The following is a 9,891-nucleotide window of genomic DNA, read 5'->3' on the forward strand; positions in this document are numbered from 1 at the left end:
TTTTATAGTTTATTGTCAATTTTTTTTTTATCAAGTTATTAACTTAATTTGTATACTTAGAAAGAGCAAATTACTTTATACAATAAAGTAAAAAACTATGAAAAAATTGTCATTGAGCGATGGAAGCAATGGTTATTGTAATCCATTTTCTACTCATGAAATAGATTAGGCCCCAAAACAGTGAAAGCAAGATTACAACTACAATAAAAAAAATAAATAAATTAACCACAAAAAAATTTCACTATCCTTTTGCTTGGCGCAAGACCCATATTGCACTAAGACGCACTAATTTTTCAAAATTAAAGCAACAATATAAAAGAAGATTGATTGATACGGCGATATAAATCTGTCCTGGTCCCTCGGAACCTCAAATTATTCATCAAAGCTTGATATCTCCCCTATCTTAGGATAAACTGATGAAGTTATGAGAAAGAAATGAAACAAATAGTAAATTCGTACGATTGTTACAGAAGAATTAGGTGGAGAAAAAAGATGGGAAGAAGGAGGCGGAAATTTGGGGGAGAAGAAGATGAAAAAAAAAAAAAAAAAATTCGTGGTGGGTACGTGGTTTCATATAATGCGTTTTTTTTTTTTTTAATACTGTATAAGTGGATCGAATAATTCATTTAAATTCAGTTTGGCCTGAATTATTTGCGTTTTAAATTCAAATTAGTAAAAAGCACATTTTTTACCGAATTTATTTTTAATTCGGATTCGGTCATAATTTTTTATTTAATTCGGAAAAATTCTGTTCGGTCGAATAATTCGCGAATTGTTAACTAGGTGCATGACTAGAACATAACTCCTTCAATTTAAATCAGAATTAAACAACTATATATTTGGTTGGGGATATTTCTTGGTAAACTTCCAGTTGACAATAACATCTCTATTAAAAGGGTTCAATTTGTATCAAGATATGAGATGTGTCGTGATCATTTGAAGCTGATTTTTTTTTTTTTTGGTAGAACAAAATTTATTGATAACGAGTTGTACTCAAGATATCAATATTACAAAGAGTGGTTAACTAGGGAGTGGAGTTAGACCACTTTATTGATGTTCGACACCTTGATGGAGTGTGAGTTTTTTCCAGGATAGTACAAACCAGTTTTGTTGAAGTTTTCAATGCATTTGGCAAAGCCAAACTTCATTTTATGATCATCTTCAATGGTGGAAACAAAAAGCTCGTGTTTTATCTTGAAAGAAGCCTGGCTTTGTGTTTTAGTGTTGATCTACAATAATTTATGGATGGATAGGAAATCTAGGAGATTTGAAGGATCTGACAAAATCTAGCCTCAATGATTTTCATGAGGGTATTAGAGGATTTGAGGGAAGTGGTTCAAGGATCTATTATGTTTGTGGCGGACTTGATATATATGTTCTAGAAGATTAGGTGAGTTAGTTCTACCTTCTCTTCATAAGATTACTAAAGTTTAAATGGCTATCGATAGGTGCTCCCTACGGAATCCAGGCAAAGCGGTAGTGGTGAAATTTTCAAAGATCACTTGGGCTTGGTTACAGTTTTGTTTCTCATGTCAAGGAATTCCAAAATCACAAAACAAACTTTGAAGTTGAGTTTGTAAGGTTCACTAGTGGTGTTTACAAAGTTGGGGACTTGGGGGTTCAAAAAACTCTAGATTGATTCATTTGCAGTAATTGTTTTATTCAGCTTCCAAGGGTTCCTTAGTTTGTCTTTCTAAACCCCCCCTCCCACCACCAAAAAAATAAAATAAAAAAAAAAAAAAAACTTGGCTTGTCTTGCAAGATTAGTGCATTTTACGAACTTAATTAATTGTCATCTATAATGTCCTAGATTTACCATTGCTACGAAGAAACTAGTTTAATTTGCCAAGTTTTTTAATAAGGCGGCGACTAAGATGGGCACCTCTATTATTATTTTGGGAGAGGGATATGTATGTCGCCAATATCAAGTATGCTAGCTGATAGCACCAATAGGAACACATGATGGGGTATCATTCAGGAATGATATGGGGCATACCCAACCTTTTCCCTATTATTTTTTTATTTTTTCTCTGATATCGAAAAGAAATTATTACGTGATATGCTTGGTAGACCTATATATATCGTTTTTCTAAGTAGATTTCTTGTTTGCGTTTGATTCTCCCCTGTTGATGACAATGGTGAAGGTGAGGTGTCCTCACTCAATTTTGTTTTCTCTATTCGTTTGCGTATTGCCCAGACGTTAATCTCATCTTAAAAGATAAAAATAATAAAGAATTAGGATTTCAAAAAGATGTGGCTGTTGACCAGATGACCTTTCAATAACTTAATGAGGGAAGGGGATGAGAAGATTGAGAGAGCGAAAATGGAGACTGGAAGAAGCGAAGAAGCAAAAGGATACGATCGGGCCAAGGAAGTGAAGGAATTCGACGATTCTAAGATCGGAGTAAAGGGACTCATCGACTCAGGCATCACCTCCATCCCTCGTTTCTTCATCCACCCACCCAATTCTCTCCCCTCTACTGCCAGCGCAGCTCTTCCTCCTGCATCTAATCTCATCCCCACCGTCGATCTCTCCGGCTTCGATTCAGACCGTAGATCAATCATCGTCGACCAAATCCGAGATGCCTCCCGTTCGCTGGGCTTCTTCCAGGTTACCAACCATGGAATCCCTTCCGAGGTTCTCGACCGTACGATCACCGCCATCAAAGCCTTCAACGAGCAGCCGACGGAGATCAAAGCGCTCCACTACAGCCGCGAGGTGGGACGCAGTGTATCATTTTCTACCAGCTTGGATTTGTACAGATCGAAGGTTGCCAATTGGAGGTAGGGGTGTCAATTCGTGGCGTGACCCGACTAAACCGACCGGGACCGACCGTTTATAGACCGGCCCGGCCCGGACCGTTTATTAAACGTGTCGGGCTTGAGCCCGGCCCGTTTATAAATGGTCGGTCTCGGTTTTGCTACTTGGACCGTCGGGTGCCCGACCGAGACCGACCGAATAATGCCCGACCGAGACCGGCCTATTGTGCACCGACTTGGCCCGACCCTTTAATGATTGTAAAATATCTATTTTACCCCCCAAATTAAAGAATAAAAACTAAAAAGTAAAGACATGTTCACATTTTAAATAATGGTTATATTTGGTATCATTTATTGATTTATTGTCATTTTTTGGGGTTTGCATGAGTGGGCCAGAATATAATAACACATTTTAAAAAGGGCCCATTTAAAAACTGGTTAAAGCCCGTTTAACATTAAACATGTCCGTAGCCCGGTTAAGGCCCGACTAAAGCCCGATTAAGGTAGCCCGATTATAGCCCGAGACCGACCGACCGAATATAAAGTGTACCATGCCCTCAATAACTAAGCCCGATTAGTTAAATGGGCGGACACGGTGTAGCCTTTGAAAGTCTTCAAGCCCGATTAAGCCCGATCGAAACCGAACCGGCCCGACCGGTTGACACCCCTAGTTGGAGGGATACCATAACATTAAGGTGGGGCCCGAATCTAGACGTCGGTGATATCCCGGAGATCTGTAGGAGGGAGTTTGTGGAGTGGGACCAGCAGGTGCAACGGTTGGGCGAGACGTTGATGGAGATCTTGTCGGAGGGATTGGGATTGGAAAGGGGGAAGTTGAAGGCGTTGAGTTTTACAAAAGGAAGACTATGTTGGCCCATTACTATCCGTTCTGTCCCCAACCAGATCTGACGGTTGGGACTACGTCTCATTCGGATCCAGCAGTGCTGACGGTGTTGCTGCAGGATCAGATCGGAGGGTTGCAGGTGAAGCATGGGGAGCATTGGGTGGATGTTCAACCCGTACGTGATGCTCTCGTCATCAACATCGGGGATATTCTCCAGGTACTTGAACCGACTTCATACTTGATTCTTTTTAATCTGAACCGGATGGTCGAACCATGTTACACTGGAACGACCATCTAACAAAGCTTTACTTTGGTGTGCAAACCGGTGGTTAAACCAAAAAAGAATGTGGACCACCTCGATCAATACCTGGTCCATTTGTTACTGATATAGCCAAATCATACGGCTCAGTAGGGTGAGGACACGCGTCGCCCACCGGGACATTTGTCGCCCGCCAGGTAGGGAGTACGAAGACTCTATCACGCTCTGTCACGTCGTTTGCATGAGGGGAATATTCCCCACAAGGTGGACCCCAGAAGGCAAGAGGAAACCCTAGCCCCGAAGAAGCATATAAGGAGGCCAAGAGGAAGGGAAGAGGTAAGCTCTGATACCCTCACCATTACTCCCTTATTGAACTGTGTGGCTGAACCTGACTTGAGCGTCGGAGGACTAACCCCGGACAAAGTTCTGGGCCTCCGTCGTCTGTGTTTGTGTAGGTTCAACTAGCGGGGTTTTTTGGCAGCAACAGATTGGCGCCATCTGTGGGAATGACGGTAATGGTGGGGAGAACCTACAACCGCAAGAGGACGAGAGCGGCGTCCAACATGGACATGGGGGAAGAACCTTTAGGGGGGCTTCCTCCCTCGGCGGAGATAGGACGAGAAAGGGGCAATGACGACCGGGAAGTATCCATAAGGTACCCGCGCTCAGGCGGATATTCAGTACGCGAAGGTAGTGATCCTCCGCCCTCTCCCGAAGCGCAAGAATACGTGACGAGGGAGCAATTCGAAGCCCTCCAGAACAAGTATGACCGGATGGTCGAGACGATGAGGGAGGTCTCCAAAGCTGTCTCTCAGAGGACCGGCGGAGCACCGCCAGGCCCCCACATCCAGCCTGAGAGGGCTCAAGACGAGGATCGGAGCAGTACAGGATCTATAAGATCTGGTCATAACGTTCGAAACCGAGCAGTGAGGGAAAGTCCCTCACCCCGAGGTAGGACGCAGCGTGCCTCCAGAGATCCAGATGGGGATCGGCGTCGAGGAGACAATGAGAGGTATGAGGACTCGGGGTTGAGGCGGATGATCCTAGAACTGAAAGACGAGATCAAGAAGGTGGTAGAAGATCAGACGGGAACCCACGAGCCAGACCTCACTAATGACACGGCTCTAGCTGATGAGGTCATGAGGGATCCGCTCCCGATCGGCTTTCGCCTACCCAAGTATGACACTTATGACGGGTCTGGGGACCCCGTCGATCATCTGGAAGGCTTCAAGGTCGCCATGCAGTTCCATCGAGTCTCGGAAAATATTATGTGTCGCGCCCTACCATTAACATTCAGAGGAGCGGCAAGGCTATGGTACAACCGTCTACCGACGAAGTCGATCCACATCTTCAGCGATCTAGGCTACTTCTTCGTGAAGGGATTCTCCAGTAGCCAACCCCTTCAGAAGACCACGTTGAACTTGACCAACATCAAGCAACATGAAGGAGAATCACTGCGAAACTACATGAAGCGCTTCCAACAAGAGAAGGTCCTGACCTCGGACGGTGCTCAGGCTAAGGCCGAGCCAAACTGACCGAAGGTCCTTGCCTCGGTCGGGGGCTCAAGCTAAGGCCGAGCCGAACTGACCGAAGGTCCTTGCCTCGGACGGTGCTCAGGCTAAGGCCGAGTCGAACTGACAGAAGGCCCTTGCCTCGGTCGGGGGCTCATGCTAAGGCCGAGCCGAACTGACCGATGGTCCTGACCTCGGACGGTGCTCAGGCTAAGGCCGAGACGAACTGACCGAAGGTCCTTGCCTCGGATGGGGAGTTCGGCCAAAGCCGAAACAGACCTGACCGAAGGACTTTACCTCGGTTGGGAGTTCGGCCAAAGCCGAACGGACCTGACCGAAGGTCCTCACCTTGGTCGAGGGTTGGCCAAAGCTGAACGGACCCGACCAAAGGTCCTTACCTCGAACGGTGCTCAGGCTAAGGCCGAGCCAAACTGACCGAAGGTCCTTGCCTCGGTCGGGGGCTCAAGCTAAGGCCGAGCCGAACTGACCGAAGGTCCTTGCCTCGGACGGTGCTCAGGCTAAGGCCGAGCCAAACTGACAGAAGGCCCTTGCCTCGGTCGGGGGCTCATGCTAAGGCCGAGTCGAATTGACCGATGGTCCTGACCTCGGACGGTGCTCAGGTTAAGGCCGAGCCGAACTGACCGAAGGTCCTTGCCTCGGATGGGGAGTTCGGCCAAAGCCGAAACAGACCTGACCGAAGGACTTTACCTCGGTTGGGAGTTTGGCCAAAGTCGAACGGACCTGACCGAAGGTCCTCACCTTGGTCGGGGGTCGGCCAAAGCCGAACGGACTTGACCGATGGTCCTCACCTCGGTTGGGAGTTCGGCCAAAGCCGACGGACCTGACCGAAGGTCCTCACCTTGGTCGGGGGTCGGCCAAAGCCGAACGGACTTGATCGAAGGTCCTCACCTCGGTTGGGAGTTCGGCCAAAGCCGACGGACCTGACCGAAGGTCCTCACCTTGGTCGGGGGTCGGCCAATGCCGAACGGACCTGACCGAAGGTCCTCACCTTGGTCGGGGGTCAGCCAAAGCTGAACGGACCCGACCAAGGTCCTTACCTCGGACGGTGCTCGGGCTAAGGCTGAGCCGAACTGACCGAAGGTCCTTGCCTCGGTCGGGGCTCAATCTAAGGCCGAGCCGAACTGACCGAAGGTGCTTACCTCGGACGGTGCTCAGGCTAAGGCCGAGCCGAACTGACCGAAGGTCCTGACCTCGGACGGTGCTCAGGCTAAGGCCGAGCCGAACTGGCCGAAGGTCCTTGCCTCGGTCGGGGCTCAAGCTAAGGCCGAGCCGAAATGACCGAAGGTGCTTACCTCGGTCGGGGTCTTGTACAAGGCCGAGCCGAACTGTCCGAAGGTCTTGCCTCGGTCGGGGGCTCATACTAAGGCCGAGCCGAACTGACCGAAGGTCCGGGCCTCGGATGGGGAGTTCGGCCAAAGCCGAAACAGACCTGACCGAAGGACTTTACCTCAGGGTGGAGTTCGGCCAAAGCCGAACGGACCTGACCGAAGGTCCTCACCTTGGTCGGGGGTCGACCAAAGCCGAACGGACTGACCGAAGGTCCTCACCTTGGTCGAGGGTCGGCAAAAGCTGAACGGACCCGACCAAAGGTCCTTACCTCGGACGGTGCTCAGGCTAATGCCGAGCCGAACTGACCGAAGGTGCTTACCTCGGACGGTGCTCAGGCTAAGGCCGAGCCGAACAGACCGAAGGTCATTGCCTCGGTCGGGGGCTCAAGCTAAGGCCGAGCCGAACTGACCGAAGGTGCTTACCTCGGACGGTGCTCAGGCTAAGGCCGAGCCGAACAGACCGAAAGTCATTGCCTCGGTCGGGGGCTCAAGCTAAGGCCGAGCCGAACTGACCGAAGGTCCTGACCTCGGACGGTGCTCAGGCTAAGGCCGAGTTGAACTGGCCGAAGGTCCTTGTCTCGGTCGGGGCTCAAGCTAAGACCGAGCCGAAATGACCGAAGGTGCTTACCTCGGTCGGGGTCTCGTACAAGGCCGAGCTGAACTGACCGAAGGTCCTTGCCTCGGTCGGGGCTCAAGCTAAGACCGAGCCGAAATGACCGAAGGTGCTTACCTCGGTCGGGGTCTCGTACAAAGCCGAGCCGAACTGACCGAAGGTCCTTGCCTCGGACGGTGCTCATGCTAAGGCCGAGCCGAACTGACCGAAGGTCCTTGCCTCGGTCGGTTTCTCGGACAAGGCCGAGCCGAACTGACCCAAGGTCTTCACATCGGCTGACTGAAGCTCTCGGTTGCAAGCAGAACTAAAGCCGAAGGAATAAGGCCGAAGGCAGGAAAAAGAGGGAAAAATTACAATTACAAAAAATTTGGTTACTTCCACCGGAAGAGACTCCTAGCGGGAGTAAGGGGGCTCCTGATATAGCCAAATCATATGGCTCAGTAGGGTGAGGACACGCGTCGCCCACCGGGACACGTGTCGCCCGCCAGGTAGGGAGTACGAAGACTCTATCACGCTCTGTCACGTCGTTTGCATGAGGGGAATATTCCCCACAAGGTGGACCCCAGAAGGCAAGAGGAAACCCTAGCCCCGAAGAAGCATATAAGGAGGCCAAGAGGAAGGGAAGAGGTAAGCTCGGATACCCTCACCATTACTCCCTTATTGAACTGTGCGGCCGACCCTGACTTGAGCGTCGGAGGACTAACCCCGGACCAAGCTCCGGGCCTCCGTCGTCTGTGTTTGTGTAGGTTCGACTAGCGGGGTTTTTTGGCAGCAACAGCTAGCCTAAGTAACCACCCATAAGGCAAGGCCAAAAGGGGAAGGCTCGAGAAGAAAAATCCTGAGTAGATAAGGTTGAGTAGCCTCCCAAGAAGGCAAGGTCAAAAGGGAAAGGTCGATAAGCCAACATCCTGAGTTGGCAAGGTCGAGTAGCCTCCCTATAAGGCAAGGCCAAAAGGGAAGGCTTGAGAAGAAACAACCCAAATTGATAAGGCCGAGTAGCCTCCCAAGAAGGCAAGGCTAAAAGGGGAAAACCAATGAGTCAAAGGCCCGAGTTGGCAAGGCCAAAAGGGGAAGCCTCAAGAAGAAAAATCCTGAATTGATAAGGTCGAGTAGCCTCCCAAGAAGGCACGGCCGAAAGGGGAAGGTCGTTAAGCCAAAGGCCCGAGTTGGCAAGGCCAAGTAGCCTCCCCATAAGGCAAGGCCAAAAGGAGAAGGCTCGAGAAGAAAAAGCCCGAGCTAGCAAGGTTGAGTAGCCTCCCAAGAAGACAATGCCAAAAGGGTAAGGTTGATAAGCCAAAGGCCCGAGTTGGCAAGGCCGAGTAGCCTCCCCATAAAGCAAGGCCAAAAAGGGAAAGGCTCAAGGAGAAAACCCTAAGTTGATACGGCAGAGTAGCCTCCCAAGAAGGTAAGACCAAAAAGGAAAAGGTTTAAGGAGAAAATCCCGAGTTGTCAAGGCCGAGTAGCCACCCGTAAGGGGAATGACCGAGTTGAATGGGTCAAGTAGACACCCAAAATGGCAAATTCAAGCCAAATAGGCCGAGCAGCCACCCAAAGGGAAATAACTGAGTTGAATGGGTCTAGTAGACACCCAGAATAGCAAATTCAAGCCAAATAGGCCGAGTACCACCCATAAGGGAAATGGCTAAGTTGAATGGGCCGAGTAGACACCCAAAATGACAAATTCAAGCCCAATAGGCTGAGTAGTCACCCATAAGGGAAATGGTTGAGTTAAATGGGCCGAGTAGACACCCAGAATGGTGAATTCAACTCAAATAGGCCGGATTAAAGCTGACAAATTATAGAATCTGAGAAAATAGGGCAAAAGGAATCCTTAATGATATTCAAAGCCTTGTTGCAAAACCTCCGCCAAAGAAAAAGAAAGGGGAAAGTCAAGCTTATACTCCTTTACGGCCCCAAAAGTGGCCAAAAGGAGTAGGGGACATATGATATACCCAAAAAACATCAAATTATTAGATGGCCAACACGTGGCATAGAGGAATATACGAACCATCCAAAGACAACCGTCAGAGGGAGGGAAAGCACGCTAGACCGTGGAGTCCTCCCCACCACTTGCGAAGGACACACTCATCCTCAATCTCAACCTCTCCTAGATGTGAGGAGGGTAACCCATTCAGGAAGGACTCCTCACGCAAAGCAAGACGATTGATCAAAGCTACTAACCATCTAAAAGGAATCTTATACTATAAATAGGAAAAGACCTCTAAGGTATGGATGTTTCACTATCTTTCATACTATAATGCTCTCTCTTTGCCCCTAATTCATTACTATTGCGAGGAAGGCTAATTTGAGTATTGGAGAATCCCCTCCTGAAGTGCGCTCCGGGACTCTCTTGACTTGATCTACCTTTGCAGGACGAAAATATCTGCCGATCGATTTTCTAACTACTCATTGTTAGTAAAAGTAAAAAACAAACAAAGAAGGTAGTGATGGACATTCAGTATCTTTGTGGTACCATATGACATAAACAACCATTGATTTGAAGTGTAAATGTTACTAGTGGTCCTCATGTTGAAAGTCTTCTTGGACACCCCCCA

General features: G+C 48.8%; 1 pseudogene; it reads left to right on the forward strand.

Moving 5' to 3' along the window:
- Positions 1-2,309: 2,309 nt before the first annotated feature.
- LOC122063637 overlaps positions 2,310-9,891 on the forward strand; it is an 11,850-nt pseudogene continuing 4,268 nt past the window's right edge.

This window comes from Macadamia integrifolia, unplaced genomic scaffold (assembly GCF_013358625.1).
Source record: "Macadamia integrifolia cultivar HAES 741 unplaced genomic scaffold, SCU_Mint_v3 scaffold1391, whole genome shotgun sequence".
Classification (NCBI taxonomy): domain Eukaryota; kingdom Viridiplantae; phylum Streptophyta; class Magnoliopsida; order Proteales; family Proteaceae; genus Macadamia; species Macadamia integrifolia.